The sequence below is a fragment of the Phyllostomus discolor genome, chromosome 3 (assembly GCF_004126475.2).
Source record: "Phyllostomus discolor isolate MPI-MPIP mPhyDis1 chromosome 3, mPhyDis1.pri.v3, whole genome shotgun sequence".
Lineage (NCBI taxonomy): Eukaryota > Metazoa > Chordata > Mammalia > Chiroptera > Phyllostomidae > Phyllostomus > Phyllostomus discolor.
Genome location: NC_040905.2, coordinates 58,943,820 through 58,967,152, shown reverse-complemented (window position 1 = coordinate 58,967,152; position 23,333 = coordinate 58,943,820). Strand labels below are relative to the sequence as shown.

Sequence of the window (23,333 nt, the reverse complement as noted above, 5' to 3'; positions counted from 1 at the left end):
AGGTGGGATGGCAGCTGATTTTATGAAAGCTCACACATTGAAACTAAACATGAAATTTTAAGCTGTGGTATGGAGCTATTCTATTACCAGGCAGCATTCCCCTCACTATATAAATAGAAACTAGCTACTGGTTTCTTAAAGCCAAACTAATGATGATTTTGAAGATCAATATTGTCCACTGCCCTATCCATGACTTAAAGTGGAGAACTCTTTTTGTCTGTTGATTCCTTTTAGTTTATTTACGATAAACTGTGGGAAGGAAAAGAGATCAAATTAATTATAATCTCCTGGAGTACCGGCTCCTTACTACAGATATCCTTGACAAAAGATTGATTCAGTCACGTTGCAACAGATTCCAAATGTCCTATAAGGATTCCCATGCTCATGGAGAATGTCAGGCAAACTTCTTCTTGATGGCTATGAACCTCACCATGTACCTATCATAGCCTTTTCATTTTTAAAGTTTCTTTATTTGAAAAAGATTGCCTTTCACAGCAAACAGACAGATTGGGGAATCACTGAGGATGCTCTGTGGAAATATGCTGAGCTCAAGGCAGTTCTCTTCCATGTGAAGAACTTTAAGGCAAAGGGAGCAAGATATCTTTACTGAGATCTGAGATATCCGATTCTGGTTGAGGTTGAGTTCCATAACCTGCAGCTTCCCCAGTATGTCAAGTGTGCCTTGAATATGGTTCTTGGAGAGATCTACCACATCCAGGTGCTATAGGCTGTGAAGTTGGGGTGGTAGTGCTCACAGCTGGTTCCCAGACAGGCTCAGGGTTTTGAGGGCAGACAGTTGCCCAAAGGTAGATTGGAGCCTTCTCAAGTGATTGTTGTTTAGGCTTAGTGTCTCTAGTGTTTTCAGATTGTATAACTCATTAGGAAAGATAGTTTGTTGTTCAAGGAGGGGCTCTTCAGCAGAGTGAACTTCCCTACAATCATAGGTGGTAGGCTATTGTTGCTAGGTAAGTCGACGGTCCTTAGATTGCTCATCAGCTTCTATAAATCTGAAGGGCATTCAGCTCATGGTCCTTAAGCTGATAAGACACCAGTTTTCTGCATGGTTTCCACTAGAGCATGGAAGCACTGTTTCCCATTCTAGTACTAGACTCAGGTCCCCCTCAGCTCACAGTTGGCTCTGAACAGGAAGATTCAGGGTATACACCCCAAGAATATGTTCTTATGAATAACAACAGTGGAGCTTATCACTGACAGATTGCCTTAAAAATTGCCCAACACTGAATCGAGGTGTCTGGCTTCTTACTCAGAGAAGTGTATGTGTATATACCAAATATTATATACCACTATACATTATATACTATATACTATAAATAACATATAACATGATTATTATATATACAGGGTCTAGCAGAACTAACACCTGCTTGAGTGTGGTTGGTAGGGTAATAATATGGTCATAATAATTTATAGCTTTAATTTGAACATTTCACCTAAAATGTCACATGGTGTGCTTGAGTGTGATATTATGTTACAGAATTACATGCTTATTATTTTGTAATAAAAGATTTTGTAATAAAAGAGGAACGTTATTTGTGCTGGACCCTGTATCTACACACAGGCTGAGGAAAAAGTAAGTTTACAGTTGTGAGTACACAGAGTTTATCCTTGTATTATTATTTGTTCATTATTATTTTCCATATGAACAACTGTAAACCTATATTTTCCTACCCTGTATATTCATACCTCCTTTTATTGTGCTTCATTTTATTGCACTTCACAGATGTTATGTTTTTCACAAATTGAAAGCAAGGCCTTCCACCAGCAAAAAAGATTATGATTCACTTTATTTCGATTCTCACTTTACTGAGGTGGTGTGGAACGAAACCCATAGTATCTCTGGGATATGCTTGTATATATACATTTTTTTCTTTTTCTTCCTTGGTTTATCACTGCATACTTTTCACATCCATAAGGGAGATTAGTGTTCTCTGGGAAATGGAAATTGTTAATACGCATCCATCAAGAGAGAACAGAATAAACAGAGATAAACTTAAAGAAGAACACATTCCATTTTTCATCAGATTCAGAGAAAAAAATGATCTATTTTTCATTCAATCAATTGAAGGCTAAAAATATCCTGAGCTTACTATTCCTACTTGTTTCTAAACACAATTCATAAGTCTTCATTCATTAGACTAATGTGTTTATAAGGCAGTTGAAATGTCAAAGCTCTGCTGGATTTAGTATAAACTTAAATTCCATTACCTGGCAGGCATTAATTGCTTATGGAGCGTAGGGATTCTTCCCAAGGGTCTTATATGTTTCCTTTTGTCATTTTGCTAACTATTTTGTCTAGACGAACTTAAAGCCCTTAATCCACCATAGGGATCAATAAACTGCACAATAATTCAGTCCTAATAATTAGCTTTCACTTAAACACAAATGGTCATTTCATTGTGAACTGCAGTACAAAATGATAATGAAATAATTAAAAAGACAGATGAAAGAGTGACTTAATAGGAAAGAGGCCTAACTGTTCAATTAGAGGCATTATCATTCAACCTTTTTATTACTGCCACAACCTTTCAATTTTTTAAAAAAATAACACTTCAAGCTCTGCTCATTTAACCCATGGCAGTATCACTATTATATGCACAGCCTTATGATGGGAGCCTATGCTACAGACTGCTGTGAAGCAGTAGTCTCCCTGAAATTATTAAAACAGTGCATATCTGATTCAAAGGTCCATAAATTGTATATCAATCATAGTACTATATGGTTCTGATTTCTCACTTAAGGGATTTTCTTGAGCCTCCCCAATTTCTTTTTAAACAGGATTAGCTCTACATAGTTCCTTTGAAACAGCTTCAGAATCTTGTAGAACAGTTTTAAGATACTGGATGTTCTGAAATAAATCATAAAGGCATCTCATTTTTTCCCCCTGGAGAAATTTCCTAGGTCAGTCTACAGGATAAAAATTCTTCATATTTGCTGACCTGACAATGTAGTTTTAAGTCCAAAATAGGTACAAAACTTCATTAACCTTTTAATACATTCTTATAGATGTAGGGCTATAGATACATTCGAATCTTTATGATCAAAGCACTAGCCTAATAGCAAAATCCTTCACTTTACCTCTGCCATGTCCTGCTTTCATTTTAATTTCTGTTCTATTCTCACATGGCTATCGACAGGTTGTACTTCAGCTTTGCCAGTAGCTGGAGACATTCATAATCAATTTCAGCAAAACCTGCTACTGTTCTTGCTATTGGCACAGGAGAACGGGCCCTTGGGCTTCACTGGTCTCTTTGAAACTAAGGTAAAATTCTCCAGGAAAAGTCTCAGCTCATTAACTCTGATCAAATTTGGAAAGACATATCACAAAATGGACATTCCAGATGAGAAACATATTTTTCCAAATACTAACAGGGAAATGTCCAAGTTAATATAATTCAAATCATGTCAATATTAAGAAGAAGACTATGACCCTACTCGTCATGTGGAATCACAGCATCTGGCACAAGGCACTTAGATATTTAATTAACGAATAAACAAAAGAAGCTTTTATAACTTAAAGGCATTCATTCATTTCACTTCTCTTCTCCCTGTCATTACAATATCACTATCCATAGGTCTACAATCTGTGACCTGTTATTCAAAAGTCAAACAACAATGTTTTCTTGCTGTTGCAACAAGAAAAGATCTCAAGATTCTCAAGTTTGACACAGCAGGCTTACTTGGGTAAGAACTTGACCTGCTCCAACAACAGGAGGATACACACATGATTTCAGAAACACTTTTCTCCACTGATTATAAAGCATACCTCCTACCACACTCAGTGTATAATGTAATAAATAGGATATGTTCCATTTTTCCTTTGTAAACTTTGAATCATTCTGAATTTTAAAATATATCAATTGGCAAGGGTTTTGGATAGGCTATTGTGGATGTGTAGTTTACTATTTGTCAACTATTATAAAATATAGCCTGTATTTAGGCACAGGTCCTACAAAATTTACCTTTGAAGTTAAAGAGGTTAGCCACACAAAATAAAAGAGACCAGTTGTCTGAACAATAACCCATCAGTACATGGTGTGTAAGCATGGTACTACAGAACCAAGTTTCCATAAATTAGAAGATATATTTATTTCTCAAATGAATCTTAGCATCCAAGAAGTGTTCTTAGGAAAGAGCTATAATCCACATAAATTTTTACCTTAATATCCTGGTAACAGAAGTCAGAAATCTGCATGGACCATATTTGAAAAGGAGAATTAAGAAGCATGTGCAGATTTATCATGCCAATGTTTCTAAAACGTACCTCATGATAAGGATCATCTAAGACAAGTTGTTAGATTTCTGGTCCCACCCATGGAAGTGAGTTGCTGTATTTGGAATGTGTCTGAAGAATTCAGTCAATATTGTACATATGGATAAAGTTATCTTTAGAGTCTAAAGTTCAGACTACAGAACGGTATCTTATCCAATTCACCTAGTTTGTTAGCAATTCAGTCTTTTTTTTTTTTGCTTGAATACAAAGCACATAGTATTCTCTCATGTGAATTTTCTACCATGTTTTTTAAATAATTTTTATTTTTTGGGTTACAATTGACATACATTATATTAGTTTCAGGTGTATACCCCAATGATTAGACATCATATAACTCACTAAGTGATCATCCCGATGAAACTTGTACCCATCTGATACCATATATAGTTATTACAATATTATCGATTATATTCCCTAGGTTGTACTTTACATTCCCATGACTATTCTGTACACCCAATTTGTACTTCTTAATCCATTCACATCTTTCACCCATCCCCCAAAACCTGCTCCCATCTGGCAACCATCAAAATGTTCTCTATCTATGACTTCATTTGAGTTTTGGTTTTGCTTGTTTGTTTATTGTTTTTTTTTTTTAGATTCAATTGTTGATAATATTTATTTATTGTCACTTCACTGTTCATATTTTTATCTGTTTTTTTCCTTCTTCTTAAAGAAGACCCTTTAACAATTCATGTAATATCAGTTTGGTGGTGGTGAATACCATTAACTTTTTCTTGGCTGGGAAGATCTTTATACATCCTTTGATTCTAAATGATGGCTTAAAAAAAAGAGCATCATATGTAAATAAATAGTATTTTGTCAATGGTAAATGAATACCATGATTTATAATTTAGTGTTTATGATCACAAACTTGAGTCAGACCTCCAGATTTTAATAATTGAGTAACTTTTCAAATTGAATTTTTAGAAATGTTGAGAATCTGACTTGAGATTGTTTTAAACTCATTAGGACTTTGAATACCTGCTCATTTCCAACCAAACTAGCCAGCCAGCCTCCTTTTAAAATCTATATATTATAACAGTCTTTCATTTATAAAATTTTATTCTGTTCTTTATATCCGCATTATATAACAATAATGTGACATTTACAGTATTAATGTTGACTCTGATTATATCAACTAAATTGAACATAAAAGATCCACTTAATCATGAAGGCTGATTTATCATAGAGACCCAGCAGTAATTACTGATGCCAATTTCTATGTGACCATATTTTTAGTTTTTATTGTTGTTCAAGTACAGTAGTCTCCATTTCCCCCCACCACCACTTTCCCCCACCCACCCACCCTCACCTCATACCCTCAATCCTATCCCTCTTTGTCTTTGTCCATGGGTTCTTTCTATATTTCTAAAATAAAATGCAAATTCTTAAAAAACTTAAAACTGAGGTTAATAACCAAAGAGATTTATGTTCAAAAATTAGAAATAAATGCTTTACCACCTGGCTTATTTCACTTAGCATAATGCTCTCCAGTTCCATCCATGCTGTAGTAAAACGAAGCAGCTCCTTTCTTTCTGCTGTGTAGTATTCCATTGTGTAAAGTACCATTGTTTTTGATCCACTTGAAAGACAAAAATCATATGATCTCACCTACAAGTGGAATCTAATCAACAAAATAAACAAGCAAGCAAAATATAACCAGAGACATTGAAATAAAGAACAAACTGACAATAACCAGAGAAAAGAGGGGAGAGGGATAATGGGACAAAAACAGCAGAAGGGTCATCAAGGAACATATACAAAGGACACATGGATGAAGCCAAAGGGGGTAGGTTTGAGGGTAGGAGGTGGGGATGAGTGGGTGGGGGGATGGTGGGGTGAAAATGAAGACAACTGTGTTTGAACAACAATAAAAATTAATGAAATAAATGTTTTAAATTTATATAATATTTTCTTCTGACTCTTTTTGTCATTTTCAAAGCTCATACGTCTAACTTGATTTTACTTGGCCTTTAACATTATTGAGCTTAACAAACTTTTTATCCCTTGTTTTTTGTTGCATTTATGCCATGCTCAGTTGGCATATGCTGTTATATTCCAAGATGAAAAATTACGAACGAAAATGGACCAGAACGCTATGATTCAAGAATATTTGACTATTTCATTATTTTTTCCTTTGATTATAACTATCATTTTTGTGGACATAACTATCTTGAAATTTCTGAACATGGCATGCTTTTTAATGCCCACATGCATTGCAACACATTGTTCCCTTCTGCCAGGTATACTCCAATTAAGTCACTCACTTTTCTGTGAGGTCAGCTCAGAGGGCTTATTCTCTGAATCCTCCCTTCATCTTTTCTACACCGTGACCTTGACAGAATAATCCACTCCTCTTCTCTGCTAATAACTGAGTTTTTATATGCCCCAGCTCATTCAATGCCATTACTTAGCCACCCTAGCTGGAACCTTCATAATTCTAGTTTTTTCTTTTCAAATTCATACTCTACTTTCCACACTGCTCTGATTCTATCAATTCTATTCTTTTTAGTCACTCTGAATTTATTTTGTACATTCCTTGCCACTACCACTACATCTCAGCCCTTAACTAATCTATTCCTCCATTTTCTCCTTGTCCAGGCCTTCCCCCATGCTTTAGACAGGGTTGTAATTTCAAAAATGCATTTCTGATCATGCGTAAGTTAAAGTGTGTTAGCAAAATACATGGAATGTTTCACAGTGTGGCATCTTGTTTTATATCTTTCTGTTTACTAAACAGTTTATAATCTACACTCCAACACACCAAATTTACTACAATTCTGTAAATGCCCGTAATAGTTTATATTATGGTTCATAATTATTCATTCTCTTTCTTTCCAGAAGGAGATTATAACCCCTACTCATTTTCATATGCCCACTAATATTCTTGAGAGAGAAATATGGAGTATACTGATCACTACCTCATTGATTTGGAGCTCAGCCTTGTGACTTCCTTTGGTTAAGAGAATGTGGAGATGTGACACACGCCACATCTGAACTGAAGCAGAAATGTGAGTGCATGATTTGGCTCACCCTCTTGCTCTTCCTTTTTTTGTGTGTGAAAGTGGGGATGTCCCACACTGGGCTGCTCCTCTAACCCGGTGCCTAAATTAGGAAGTCTGACAGCAGAGATGAAAAAGATTTGGCTCACCCATCCTGTTTGCTCTAATAAAGGTATCTTTTCCTCTTTCTTCACTGGAAATATTTCTGATACTTCAAGCACCACTAAAAAAATTTTTTGAGGCCTTCCTTCAAGTGGAAATTTATAGCTTTTCCAACACTATTCCATAGCACCTATCACACTGTATTTTAATTATTTACGTACATGTATGTTTCAATCTCTTCAACCAGAATGTGACTATGAAGGTAGAGACTGTCATTTTTTAATAAATCATCTTCAGTGGCAAACAGTAATTCTGGCAAATGCTAAGGGTTCCACAACTTGTTGAATTAACATTACAACTGCTAATATGGAATGAAGAGATAAATGTTTACCTCCAGCAGCTCCACTGGTTGGCAGTCTCTCCATGGAAGGCTTTATATGTTGTGATTGCATTAGCATGATTAAATGATTTCTTTTGAAAACACTTATGTAGCACTTACTATGTACTATGCTTTATTATAAATTCTCAAAAAAAACCAACTTGTGTTAATCTTGACAACAGCCCTATAAGACAGCCATTATTACCCTTATTTTCAGATAAACTTGCCAAGACAAAGAGATTAGTTTGTCCAAGTATTCAGGGATACAGCAGGCATTTCAACCTCAACATTCTAATGTCAAAGCCCAGTGGTTCAACTGCAAGTCTGGCAATACTAATAATTTAAGGCCCCATTGTTTGATCTTTAAAGAGGAAGTGTAAAATCAGATACTTCCCATGCAAACATCTGTAATGACTAAAGACAAAAGTGAAATGAATTCCAGTAGCTAACATTTTAAGTTTCTGTATGAACATTTAATGCTGTGGTAAGTGTGAGGTGACTGCCACTCAGAGGGCCATGCATCTGTGAATGAGGTTAGGTGGTGACCCACCACCCCACAGTTCAGGCCATTCTGTCCCTTTGAATTCACATGGCTTCTAGGAACTAAGAAAAGGTCTCCAGAATGGCTTCTGTTTACTTGATGAGAAAAATCAAACAACTAGTTAGTGAGTGTGAGAAATGTTATCCAATTTCTTGATGGAATAGCAAAGGTTAATGGAAAATGGTAAATCTAACAACATATGTTCTCTAAAAATTCACCTATTCACAGAAAAATTTCTCATTTGTCTGAGAATATCTCTCTGTTCCTAAAATGAATATGAGATTTGTTCATTTTAACATATTTTAAAATAAAGCTTAATTGTATTTCATATGTAGCCAGAAGCTAGAACATTTGAAAAATCCCAAGCATTAAAAGAAATGTAAGGTCATAGAAGTGAGACTATTACTGTTGCCTCCTAGGAAATTAAAAATGTACTAAAGGAAAAAGAAGAAATACCTTAATATTAAGAGAGTGTTATAAAGGAAATCATAATTTGATTTACTTAAATGAGTGCAGACACTGCTTTTTTTGCTCATTGCACAATTGTGGGTTTTGATCACGCAGTTGTGCATATTATAAAGGAAACCGTAGCAACATATATTTGAGGGAGAAAGCATTAACTTATTTATTGATTAAAAATAGTCTAAAGTTACTTAAAGTCATTTCTTTGTCTATATTCAGTCGATTTTCTCTCCTACTGATGTGTGAGGTATCTCTCTTCATTTCACTGCCCAGAAATTGTGTAGGCAATTAGGGGAACATGTTATCTACAAAAGCTAACTAGTTGAATAAGTCGAATCAATGATCTTTTACCCCTAGGACTCTGACTCATAATCAGAGGGAATTATTAGGTAAAAGTTCTCTATTGAAATTTCATACATTTCATTTTATACTATAAATCCACTTCAGAGAATTTGAAACAAAAATTTTTAACTCTCATTATAAAGAGTAACCAATATTAAAAACATCTGTTTTATTTTGTCTTTAATCCAAAAAGGAGATCCATTAGCAGTCATATTTAGGCTCATACCAATTGCTGGAAACTTGTGTTTATTTAAAATAAAACTATACAAATTTACATGAAAGCTATGAGTCCACTACAATATATTTATTTTTCTTCCTTAATCCTTAGAGAAGATATATCAAATGAAATTAATTTGTTTCCATGTAAATCATCGCTTCTGTGTTACTCCCATAAATGATCCATAATAACTTATGCTGGAGAGAATAATCTTAACACAAATATAATTAACAATGTGCAGACTAGGTTGTTCTTAAAAACTTTCTATGAAGGTCAATTGCCATCACAGGAATTTTCTGGGTTTTTTGTCCAAGGACCATTGGAAGACAGATTTTATATTTCCCTGTCAGCTCATGTTTGACTTTTGCCATTTATATAAATACAATGTAAAAAGTCATAGAAGAGGTAATGGGCACTTCCAGCTTTTCTACAAACATAAGAAAGATGCAAGGACTCTAATATTCTTAGTCATTGACATTTACAACTGTGGGTTTGTTTTTAATACAGGGCAGTGAGCAATGTACTTAAAGCCTCAGAAAATGCTTTATGGCATACACTAAAGGTGAATCACATTTTTACTAGATTTATTAGCTAGAGGAACTGCAATCTCAAGAGGAAATTTAGCCAGTTTTAACCCAAGTAGTGCTTCTTATAGTTATTTCCTCTTGAATTCTTAGCAGGACTCAAGCATTCTAAATGTTCTATTCAGGGATCCTGATTCGTTTCCCCCAGCTGCTTTCTGCCACCTTGGGTACTGACAGAGTACTCATTAACAAACTAATTGATTTTTATTAATTATCTGTGGTATAATCTTTTCACTGTTTTCCCCCCTAGTATCTAAGCTTATTAACTCCAAACACACACACTCACCCTACACACATATACACACATGACAAAATTAGTCCTAAAGTAAATTTGGGATAAAAATGAACTCAAATATACAGATTGCTTGCACATATCAAAATGTTAAAAAAGCTAATATTTATAAAATTATAAATATTGAGCTGAAGAGAGACAGTTTTGAGAATACCCATTAAAGGGGCTTTTAAAAAGTCCAATATTAGTTAAGATAGAATATACAGTCCTTATTAGAAGATAAGATTATAATGTTATCTTATTATAAGATTAAACTACTCAAATGAAAACATAACTTAGTAAGAGAAAACTCTTAGTAATGCAAGATAACAAATAGCTTTGTACTGTCTTTCTGAAGGATTGGATATAATCTTTAATAAAGCTATGTCAACATAAAATGCATTATTAAAATATTAAAATAATAAAAAGAAAAAAAACAGTCAAAATGTTAATTCAATAGCCCAAGAGGGAAGCATACAATGCTACTAATTGAAAACATGGATTTTGGGATAAAGGTTTCCATAATCAAGTCCCTGCTCTGCCTCTTTCTAGCTATGTGATTTGGGTCAAGTTCCTTAGCCTATGAAGCCTCAGATTCCTTTTTTATGCAATATTGGGATAATAACAGTACCTAGCACATTGGGTTGTTATGCAATGAAGAAGAAAATGTTTAGTACCATTCCTAATACACAATAAAGGCTTAATAAATGATGCATATGGGATAACTATACATTATCCTTTTTATTATTTACTCCTGGATTTATTGATGTCCAAACATCAACTTTGTAGCTTATTTTATACTGCTTTTAAAAGAAAGTTATTCTAAATTTTTAAACTTTATCTAATATTATCCAATATATTATGTTGAGTTTTTCACAAGGTGAAATCACAGATTTCATTATGTTGGTCCCTACACCCCCTCCTCCAACCACACAGAAAACACACTCTCCATCATTCTTACTACCATAGGTAGCATGGCTGACTTCCACACTGGTATTTTTAGTTTGTCTTTTTTATCACTTCTCACGTTCAACCACCAGCAGAATCAAATTATTTTTTTCCTGTAAATGTCTAGGCACAGTGTCATTCTCAATATTTCCATAGCTTTACCACAGGCTATACACTTCTTATTCTTTGTATTATTGGCTTTCAAACCACTTATGAATAAGATGAAAAAAATATTTTCTTTATATTTAGTATATAATACCTTTACTAAAATATATTTGTGGAACAAAAGTTGAGAAAAACAGAATCCAACCAGTAAAAAGTTATCTTCTTCCAATAGTTCACTGATGATTATCATTTTTTTCTGTCAGAAGTAATACACTCTGAATCAAGCTGGGCCTCATATTTTTAAACTCAAAAATTTCCTTCTTTAAAGCACCCTTTCCTGCTAAAATTTCCTATGCTTTGCTTTATTACCCTCTTGCCAGAATTAATGTCAGAAATATGGTCTTGGTTAAGAAATAACCTTCAAATTTTTTTATATTTATTAGTTTATTCAACTAGCATATGGAGCAACCTTTATTGATCAGATGATCTACTAAGCAAAGAATGAAAAAATATTGAAGAATCAAGATATTGAAGAATCCAAATTTTAAAAATATTTAAGAATTAACATTTAAGAAGCAAAGGACTAAAAAAAATATTTAAGAATCAATATGCAACAACTAACATACTGAGCAATGTTTACTCAGGCAATCTACCAAGCAAAGGAATAAAAATCTTTTAAGAATCAAGATAGTCATTCCTCAGGGAAAAAAAAAATAAGGTCAATGGGAATCATCATAGAGTCATGCAGGAATAAATGGCATCATACATGAACTTAGCAAAGCACAACTTTTCAAAACTAGACAAAAAAATACTGTAAAAATACTGTAAAAACAGGGAGAATCTAGTAACAAATACTCCTAGATATTATTTTGAGAATGGTCTTACTAATCCTAACAATTTATAGAAATATAGTGACAGGGACTGTTATTCTGAGTTTTGTAAGACAATAAGTAAGGCACAAAAGCATTTGAAAAATCAAGACTATTTAAAAAATAGTGAAAACTTGCTTTGCCTGGGAGGATGATTCATTTAATGGGAATGAGGAAGACTAGCTGAGGAATAAAGGCATGGCCAATTTACAATTGTGTGTATGGGTCATAAAAGCTTGTTTTACATTGTTGGTTGGTGGTACTTTAATTTATTTACTTGGTATCTGATGACCCTCTTCCAGAAATGCATATGTGTGTGTGTACATTTGTGGATGTGTATATATACACATACACACACACACACACACACATATACACACATACATATATATACATACACAAACACACAATCACACACACAGTGTGTCCAGAAGTTATCCAGTCATGTAATATGAGAAACAGAGACATTTATTGAAGAAGTTACAACATACAAAAAACATTGTACATAGGACAATGACACCTCAGTTCCCTTCAAAGTAGGCACCTTGGGACCTCACACAGTTCTCCCAATCTCCATCAGCTGACCCATTATATTTTCCTGAATCTCACTGATGGTCTAAAATCTCTTCCCCATCAAAGGTGATTTTAGTTTTGGGAAAAGGCTGAAGTCACAGGGTGCCAAACCTGGCCTGTAGTGGAACTGAGTCACCTGGGTGATTTGATGTTTCACCAAAAAACTCTGCAGAAGACATGATGCATGAGTGGGTGCATTGTCGTAATGAAGCTGCCAATCACCAGTTGTCCATAGTTGTGGCCTTCTGAATCATCTGAATAGTTTCCATGGAGGAATGTTCAAGCTTAATGCAAAATCTGATGCAGATTTGTTGCTCTATTCTCTGTCATTTTGAATGTGACAGCCACACAGTACACATGCTCACTCAAAGGCATCTACTGCCCCCACTGACTAGTACAATGAAGTCATCATTGTTCATGCATGTCCATTCCAGTCCCCTCTCCTTGGGTGAGGTTACATCTATGTCATACAAATGGTTCCCATTAAATCAACAATGGTTGGAGTTTTCTGTACAGACCTTGTATACATCCACAATTTGTCATTTATTCTCATGGGGTTGTATGGGCACCCAAAAGCTATTCAGTGTCCTGGATTAGGAGTTTCTGTTTAGGCAATAGGAGCCCAGAAGAGATTTTTAATCAGTGTAGTAAAATGATTATATTGTTTCTTTGGAAAAATGCTCTAGTTGCAATACAAAGGAGAATAGAAAAGACAATTTTGCTGTCAAGAAGTGAGAAATCTATTGAAATAGCCCAGATTAGCAAAAATGGCAAACTGAGTATCTCAAAAATGGCATATTGAGGTTTAGGGCATCTACATGAATGAGAAAAATCAGTTACAGGTGATATTTCTACAGTAGAAGCAATGGGATTTGGCAACTGGTTAAACATAGAGAGTAAAGGAGAAAGATTAGCTCAGAATGGTCCCAATGTTTCTAGTTTAGAAACCAAGAAAACAGGGTGAGGATTAAATTTTGTTAGGTAACATAAATTTTATTTTCAAATGCAGGGTGGGCAACTGTTCTGATGGAAATGTAGGTAATGTTTCCAAGAGAGTAGATGATACAAGAGAAATAGAATCTGGCAACACTAGCAAATAGAAGGTAGACAATATACTGACAACAGATGAAATCCTGCAGGGGGATCATGCACAACAAGGAGAGAAGCACAGATGAACTCCAGAAATTATCAGTATTTAAATGATGGATGTGAGGGAAGGAACCACAAAAAGTAGACTGAGAAAGGTTGGTCAGAGGAATGGAAAGAGAAGCCAATTACCACAAGCCAAAGAGAGTGAGAAAGCCAAGAAGTAATGGGAGGAGGCCACAGCTGCAGAGAAGTTAGGGAAGATAAGATCTGTCAATGACTGCCAATTTGAAGATATGCACTATTTCACGAGAGCATTTTCAGAAGGAAATGCATAATCCTGCTAGTAGAGTGCTGAAATGTCATTTCATTGTGGGAAGGAAGATCAAACAATATATAAAATTTTCCTAATCAATTTTCATTGATGGTGAATGATGATTTTGAGTAGTGGTCTTTTGATAAGACGGTAAGGCCAAGAAATTGCGGTTTATAAAGTGTGTTAAAGGATCTGTTTGGAGACTTAGATAAAGGCCTAAAGACACAGGAAAGATTAAACATATTTTTAAAAATTCTGAAGTCAGAGGAACACGGGGAAACCAGTGTGGAACACCTTTCTGAGACAGAAGGAAAGAAAGATACCTATGTAAGAAAAAGTCTGTTCTTACACCAATGATTAAGCACATGTTAAGATGTGTATTAGTCTGGATTCCTGTGTAGATCTGTGGAGTTTTGTGATATCTGCATTTATTTTTCCTGATCCATATTAGATAATGAATACCATGAAAATGAACAAGAATATACACTTTGCAACTCCTTGAATAGTTATCTCAGGCAAGTAAAAAAAAATTCAATGAAATAAAAATAGGTGAAGTTTCTTCCATTGTTGTTTGTGTGTTTATTTTACATATCATGAATTCTCATTTCTAGACTTATTTCAGAATTTTTCCTTTTTATTAAGAATATAGACTCTCCCTGGCTGGCGTAGCTCAGTGGATTGAGTGCGGGCTGCGAACCAAAGTGTCGCAGGTTCAATTCCCAGTCAGGGTACATGCCTGGGTTGCAGGCCATGACCCCGAGCAACTGCACACTGATACATTGATATTTCTCTCTCTCTCTCTCTCTCTCCCCCATTCCCTCTCTAAAAATAAATAAATAAATAAAATCTTAAAAAAAAAAAGAATATAGACTCTGCATGTTATCCTCCTCCTGACTGAAGTCCAATAAAGTGAAGTGGTCTTTATGTACACACCTAGAAAGTAAAGACTCCCTTTTCTTTAATAAGTGTTATATTTCCTCAGTACTCTGATTTCTAGCTGTCAGGGAAAAAATGAATAAATTAATTTTACTAACAGATTACTGATTGATTATAATTTAATTAGATACCAGCAGGAAGTTTTAATTTAAAAAAGCGTTTGTTGATGAAGTTGTAGTCAGTATGGGATGATGGGAATAATACAGGTAGTCCTTATATTTTCCAAATAACATACAGAAAAATTTCTATTCTGCTAGTAATAGAAAGTTGGATCTAAATGCAATTATACCTTTATTTAAATCTTTAAAATAAATTATGAGGGAATTTTTGTATTAGGCTGCAAATACTAGTAACATCTTTATATAAAATAAAAATAAACAGTCTAAAAACTTGGGAATACATGTGCAGCAGGCAATGTGTGTAATAAGTTGGTAATAACAAACAAATTTTGATTCCTCTCAAGTTTGGTATTCTTGGAGGAAAAGGAAAAGCAAATAAAACAAATGGGAAAAAAAGTATGAAGAATGTATAGCAATAGTTGTAAGATTAAGTTTTGTGAACCAGTCAGAATGTTAGTATGAAAAGACAGTCACATTACATAATTTTTCAATAAGTGAAAGCACAGTTCCCAGTGTCATGATGTTATGATGAGCTGCACTGGGTTTTGCTTTTGTTTTTGTAGATTATCAAATACAAATTTAGAGACAATGATCCTAAAACAAATAACATACACACATGTATAACTTGACAATGAGATTATATAAAGTTCTCATTGAAAAGAAGATGCAAAAGAAAGTCTTCAATGGCAGGGAAGTAGACAACAGAATTAGAGAAATGTTAGGTATGTCTAACATGAAAGTACTGTGACAATTTTGTCAGACAAACAAGATTGCTATAAAAACTGCAAATTATTTTATAGCATTCCTGAACTTTCCTTTCCTTCCTTACCAGGCATATTTCGTCTGTGATAAACTGAGATTTAGTGAAGTCATGCAAATAGGAATAAGCTCAAACCTTGCTGGAATCATAGAATAGCAAAGAAGAAAAATCAATGATTCTAACTAGTTAGCTTTTTTGAAAAATGTTCACTTGGGCAGGGAGCAAGGGAATTAGATCTCTGCCTTTGTGCTTTTACCCTTGTATATCAGTTAATAGTCCTATCACAGATCCAACAGGATCTGATTGCATATTATGTATGAACAATAGTTATGTGGTATGCTGCTACTTAAATTCTAACATCACATTTTTTTCTTCAGTGAGATCAATTTGAAAGTAAATTTATTACTTACATAAATAACTGTAGACAGTGACTGAATGTTCACATAGAAAGACTGCCATTTACCTATTTCCCTATACATTTCCAATTTCAGACACCAACATTAAATGAAAGGGCATTCCAATATCTGTGTTGGGGGGTGGTTAAAATAATCATTTACAACCTACTTTATAATGCAAGCCATTTCGGTGACACTTTATTATTTTTATATTATTTCCTCCTTTTCATTTTATTTATTTTAACAGGATCCCCAAGAAAACTTAAAAAAATAGGAATTTGGGGGAACTTCTTAAAAGAGAAAAGTGAAAATTAAATTATTTCTCAAAGGATTTTTCCAGAGATGAAAACGTTCATACCCCAATACCACCAAGTCAAATTCAGAACTATGAAAAGAATTGCCTTAGAGCTCCTAGGCATCTTCAGGATACTTCTCTGTCTTCCAGCGATGAGCAGCTTGGTGGCTGCCATCCAAATAGTAGAGGAAAGGTCCTGCACAGCCAATCTTCCAAGTAAAAATTCTCATGATATAACTTTAGGCAACCAGGATGCCTGAGCTTTTACTGAGACATCATAGTTTCAGTACAATTTTATGCACACCGTAATTGTTCACTGCTTGTTTAGTTTTTTAACTTTTCAAAAATAAAAATGCTTGTTCAGAAATTAATAATTCCAGTGAAGAAACACATATTTGAAATCAATAGCTGTGTAGTAATTTAGACCCAGACACACACATAAATGTACATATACATATCTATATATGTTGTATAACATAGACAGGCTATATATCTAAAGTACATATTTTGCATATAAATATATAACAAAACACAAAATACACTTTCACTCAGAAGAAAACACTTGATAAATACTAGTTTTATTTCTTTCTTCTAGAAGATATGAGCCACATCCTAACATCCTTGGTGCCGTATATGTTCTACATATAGCAACATACATAGCAGGGGTGTCAAACTCATTTGCACCAGGGGCCACATCAGTCTTGTGTTTGCCTTCAAAGGGCTGAATGTAATTTCAACTCCTTAACAGTTAAGGGGTAGTTACATTTATACAGTTCTAAAGCTATTTCGGTCTGTTGAAGGCAACCTCAAGGCTGATGTGGCCCACGTGAAAATGAGTTTGATACCCCTGAATATAGGAATGAGAGATGAAATAGGATAATATAGAAGACAGTAGCCATGGAAAAATAAGCACATATTAAAACAATTATTTTAGTATATATTTAATTTATTCAACAAATTTGCTCCACACATTTTTATTGATCCCTTATTATTGACCTTAATGCTCGTATTTTGAAATGTAAAATAAAGTTAAGCTTCTGAAATTGAGAAAAAGTCTTTTCTTACTAGATTTGTAGAGCAATTAGAAGCAAAAAGATGCTCTGAAAGTGGGAATTCTTAATATGTAACATAATTCTAGAGTTATTTAATCAATGGTAAGAGAATGATGAGTCTGAGTACAAAGCATATTTATAGAAAACTAAAGAGAAGGAGCAAACTGAGCACAATGCTCTCAGGCAAAAGGGCATGTTAAGAGAACTTACAAGCTAACTTAGTTCTAGCTGCATGATCTTGGATAAATCACTTAACTTCACACAAGTGTAAACTATTTTAATTTTCCTAGATGAATAATTTCATATGGGCTGAAATAATATTTGAAGAACATTACTTCTTAAAATACTAGCTTATATTTATTTAATTGATAAGTCTGTATTCTATTTACACAAAGTATATATGGTTTTCCTGATAATATCAAACAATTATTATGAGAATATTCACCTAACTTAAAGAAATCTGCAAGCACTATTTGACAAGAAGAAAGTTTCAAAGATGTAATACTTGTAAAAATGTCATTTTGTATATGAATGTTTAAAAAAGTGGTTATTTTTGCAAGCTCTAATTCTCAGACTTAATTTTTAGGACATACTGTTGATAAACTACTTGTGTGGTGAGATACAGATCTGCAGTTCTGTATTCATCAGAAGCTAATTTCTAGGTGGATTGGCATTCAAACATCTTTATAGAAAAGCTAAAATAAAAACTGACTGGCTTTTTCTTTTTAATATGCTTTAATGATAGCTGTTTTAGTTCATGATGGAAGAGAAAGAATATCAAGTCGGAGGCATTAAATCCCACAAAAGTAAATGTGATCTGTGACATAGGGTCGAGGATATGAAGATATCTGTGAATGTGTTTTGGAAGAAGGAAAAAGCATGCAAGTGAACATAAGAGAAGAAATCATGTTATTATGGTAGATTCATAAATCCCACCTTGATATATTAAATAGAACGATCTCTTTATATACCAAATTCTGATAATGATTCTTATTTGCATTTGAGAGCAATTCTGCTAAGAATTTGCCTCCAATATCAAGAGGCAAATCACTGTTATAAAGGGCTCTGTGTGGTCTGGATTGATTGTGGAGGTTTGAGCCACCATCCCTCTTACTTTGAAACTCCTGGAATGTCCTTGATTTTTTTTAAGTATTCATAAATTTCCAATATGTTCTTATCAGATGAGAAATACATTGACCTGAAACTGAAATAAATTTCTTGAGAACACTGTCAGTAGCCTTCTTCAAAAATTATATAGCTGAACCTCACCTTAATAAGAGTTTGGTCAGAAACAGATTCTTCCTTATACATAAATCAAATAAGCAAGTAGATGATTACATCCATGTGATTCTACTTAGCTCTTGACTTCTGGTGATATTAAAAGAATTTGTTTTGCTTAATTTACATACACACACACACACACATATATATAAATGTCTATATATAATCTCCTTTAATTGGTGTATTTTTTTCCAAACATCATCGCTCAAGAAGTACCAATATAAACATCTTAGGATCATTCATCTTCTTAAACTGTTTGTAATTGAATGTGTTTCAGAACTAGCTGTAAATACTTTTATTAAATGTATGCATTCAGTTTTTCAGAGTAACCTCTTTTCCCTATCATGTACAAGTTATGCTAGCTTTAATTATTAAATACAATAATTTATGCATTTGATTTTTTAGTCAGTTAAAAAATAAGTATAAGAATAAAACATTCTTTATAGGATTGTCTGCAGTTTAAAAAATCAGTTACCTCAAGGAAGTCAAAGAAGAAAAAAAAGATCCCTGTTTTTGAAGAATGTTTTAGAAATTTTAAAACAACATTTTAAATGTTTTATAGAATCTGGTATTTCTGAGTGATTGTTTCACTAATCAATTTAGATATATTAAAAATGGAACAATTATTTCTTAAAATGAAATAAAAGAGGTGAAATAGGAAAGTTGGAAAAGTCTTAAAAATAATGGGTGAAATAGTAAAACCTAAAAAAGAGGAAAAAAAGGAAAGAAAATTAAATGTCTCTTAGGAAATATTCTGGTCAAGTAGATTATATCTATATCTTATTTTATAGTACAAGCCAGGCTGAAATTTTATAATGAAATGACCCTGACCTGAAGCCTCCTTTGTAAATGACTAGTGCCTTAATTATTTGCATCTGTGAACTCAAATGAACATACTTAAGGATATATCAATATGCTCATAAATCATCTGCAGGCGATAAGTAGTCCAACATAGATAATTAGAGAATTTACGGAAGGCTTACTCCCTCTGTTTATCTGCTTATGACATTTGCGGTACAGCCCTAACAGCAGGATAATTACTAGATTTATTCATCAAACAAAATCACGCCTTCTGGGAATGCACAGTGACTCTGGTTTTAGGACTAATAAAGACATTTTTCACCAAAACTCAAGTACTAATTTGCTCAATAACTAGCTGCAATAAGCTTTTATGGAAGCACTCAAAGAAAAGGCTTGGCACCAGAGGGCAGATAATTAAAGGTGCAGTATCCCTATACAAAAGGATCTGAACAATTCCCTGACCATATTAAAATTTAATTGTTGAATGTTAATTGAAAAAAAATGTATAAGTCGCTTCTGTTCTCTGCATTTCAGTATGCTCCTCAGATCAAAAACATCTATATGTCTAAGTTAGCAACAAAAGAAAAACTGAAATGAAACGCTTTTAACACTTGTCATAGAATACTCCAGTATTACATAAATAAAAATGAAGTTTTTCCACAATAGTTATCCCACCTAAAGTAGGTGTGCATTTCCTTTGAACCCAGCCCATATCTCTCTCCTTTCATCCCTTTCCCAAAATAGAAGAGTTATGGTCACTTGTTTTTCACTAAAAGTTGCCATAACTTTGTAAGTGAAAATAGCCCAATATATTTTGGTGATTTGAAAACATAAATATTCCTTAACTGCTTTTTCTTCGTAAGTTTTTGAAAATCTCGTGTGTGTTTTTTATTAGGATTTCTCTTCTATTTTCACAAAAGGGAGCCACTTCACATAGAAAAGCATTCCTAACCAAATTCCTTGAGCATTAATTAGGTAAAGTGACCACAGCCCAATTTGCTTTTCCTCATAGAATTCTGTTTTTCAGAGTTAGAGTAATCTCAATTAAATTCTAAATGTTTGCATTACATTCTTCTAAAGAAATAGAATTATAAAGTATTATTTCTTAAATGTTTCCACATGGGATAGGTAAGGAGTTCTCCAGAATCTAAGCTTCTACTAAAACCAAAGTCAGGAACCCTCAGACCTATGGGCTCACTTTCTGCTGCAGAGGAATGATGAACTACACAAAATGCAGACTTTTAAACTCATATTTAATTGTTTAATGTCATGGCTCTTGGTAGAGCATTGTTGCTTGAAAAATAAATTGGGTAATTCAATTAAATGGCTACAGAAGATACATCATATCAGATGTAGAAAGGCACTAACCCCAGCTTGAACTTGACGTCCCCCATCGCTTCACTTATTTGACAAATGGATTCTTGAAAATAATTGAAACACATGGCTGCCAGCATAGGTCAATAATACTTTTTTGCCATTCTGCCTCTTAACAGCTTCCATTTTTTTCTTGCACTGTGCCATTCAGGGCAAAGATTGCATTTGCCTGGTAAATCATGCAAGCATTATTACTAAAATGGGACTAAATGCAATGAAAATGGACTACATAAAAGTAATGGCACTTAAGTAAAAGGAAGACCATCTACTAGGGCAAACACTAAATGTCAGAGTTAAATACTATATGACATTACTTCCATTACAAGCTCATATTATGCACATAAGAAAGCAAACTCACTAACTACAGCTGCATACGACATTTTCATATTGTTAACTTAACCAGTGTTTTCAAGACACTACTGTTAATCCAGATTTAAAGCAGAGCTAAGGAACTGCTATTTCAAGTTTTTTTCTCCATCTCTTTAGGTATAATATTACATATAGGCAAAAACTGAATCACTGCCTAAATTTCTAATTGAATATCACTAAGAGATTTAAAGATGAGAGCTTGGTCTATTTAAAAACACTGGGGAAAACTCAATTATAAATAAATTTAAGGAAGTGTGCTTTTTAGATAACAAAGGTTTTGAATGGTGAAAAAAGGAAAGTGTGTTTAAACCAAAAGTATATAGACTGAAAATTATATTGAAAATATCACAATGTCTTCTTAAACCTTAACTTTAATGTGTTAATACTGTGTAAATGGTTAAGAGGGAACCAGTAGATAGAGCCAATGTGAAGATCCATAGAAACAGACCTTTTCCATTTTCCATTGGAACAAGAAACTACCAATACCTTAGCACTCTTGGTTTGGTTTAGTGTGAGCTTTGATCATTAAAGATGTTCTAGTTTCTTATTGTTGAAACCTTCAACAATTATTTCACAATTAGGCAAGACTTCTCAGAGATAAGAATTCAAAATACCTAGGAACTCCTGTTTCCTTCCTGCTGTCTCAAGCAAATTTCTTAACCTCTTTACGCCTCACTTTTCACATCTGTAAAATAAAGATATAGTTCTCACCCTCCTGAGCTTCTTAAGAGGATTAAAACAGTGCTTAATGTACTGCCTAACAATAAAGGCTCAATAAATGACTCCAGGCATTGTAAACAGTGTAGAAAAGTGTGAATCCATCATAAGATGTTTTTTATGACAAGAGACGTTCTTAAATGAGGGTATGGGCATTTTAACAGCGGGATCCCATTTATGTATTCTCAGGCCATGTTTGTTTGGTTTTTGTTTTCATCCTTTTTGAATCATGAGGCTTTTAAAACTTTCATTCTGTTGATCAAAATGTCTTTCCATTTAAAATGATAACTCCTTAAAGTTACACTGCAAATATCAACATTCATTGATATCAAACTTCCGATAAACCTATTTACCTTCCTTTTTAGGAGTTAACTGCTGCTTCAAGTTCTCAAAATTCACTGGACAACTCTTTTCCCCATTCATAGTTAGTCGGCACTGGGAAAACAAACTTCCTAGGCTGCTTAAAGGAAATGATTATGGTCCACAAAACTCTCTATTTTATTTTTTTAAAGAAGTCAGTCATTTGTTATACTTTTCCTTTTGAAGCAGATGCCAACCCACCCACACCTCCATTGCTCAGTCCCAATGCAGCCATTCCTTGAGTCTTTCATGGAGCTAAAGAGGTGAGGGGAAGAGAAAATTTATGGAAGAGACGTTGATCATCATTACTGTTTTTGCTGGTTTATTTTCCACAAGATTTTGGTTATAAAATAAAATGATTCAGTCAACAAAAATGTAACAGACCTGTGAAACTGCATTTCAAAGCTTAGGTTTGTCTTGGGCTGTCAGTGAGCTAAAGCTCTGTTAAAAAATGACACTGTAAACCCCAAAACACTGGAGTGGATAGAAAACAGAGTAATCTTACTTGTCAGAACTATTCCTCAAGCAATACAAAGAAAAATGTAAAAATAGTTAAAACTGCGGAAAGAAAGGATAAATCACAGATCAGAGACACAACTGCATGTTTCAAGCATCAGGATGATATTCTTGACACATTAGGGAGACCAATAAAAAATTAAAATCACAGAATCATATCTACTATTCAAGAGTGTCAATGAAACTAGTTTTAAGTTATTAAAATTAATAAAATCTGGCTATATTTATCTTCATACATAAAATGTAGTAATTTAAAGTTATTAGCCTTGC

General features: G+C 33.8%; 1 pseudogene; it reads right to left on the bottom strand.

Moving 5' to 3' along the window:
• Nucleotides 1-350: 350 nt before the first annotated feature.
• On the bottom strand, nucleotides 351-22,610 carry LOC114493877 (annotated as a pseudogene).
• Between the last annotated feature and the right edge of the window lie 723 nt (nucleotides 22,611-23,333).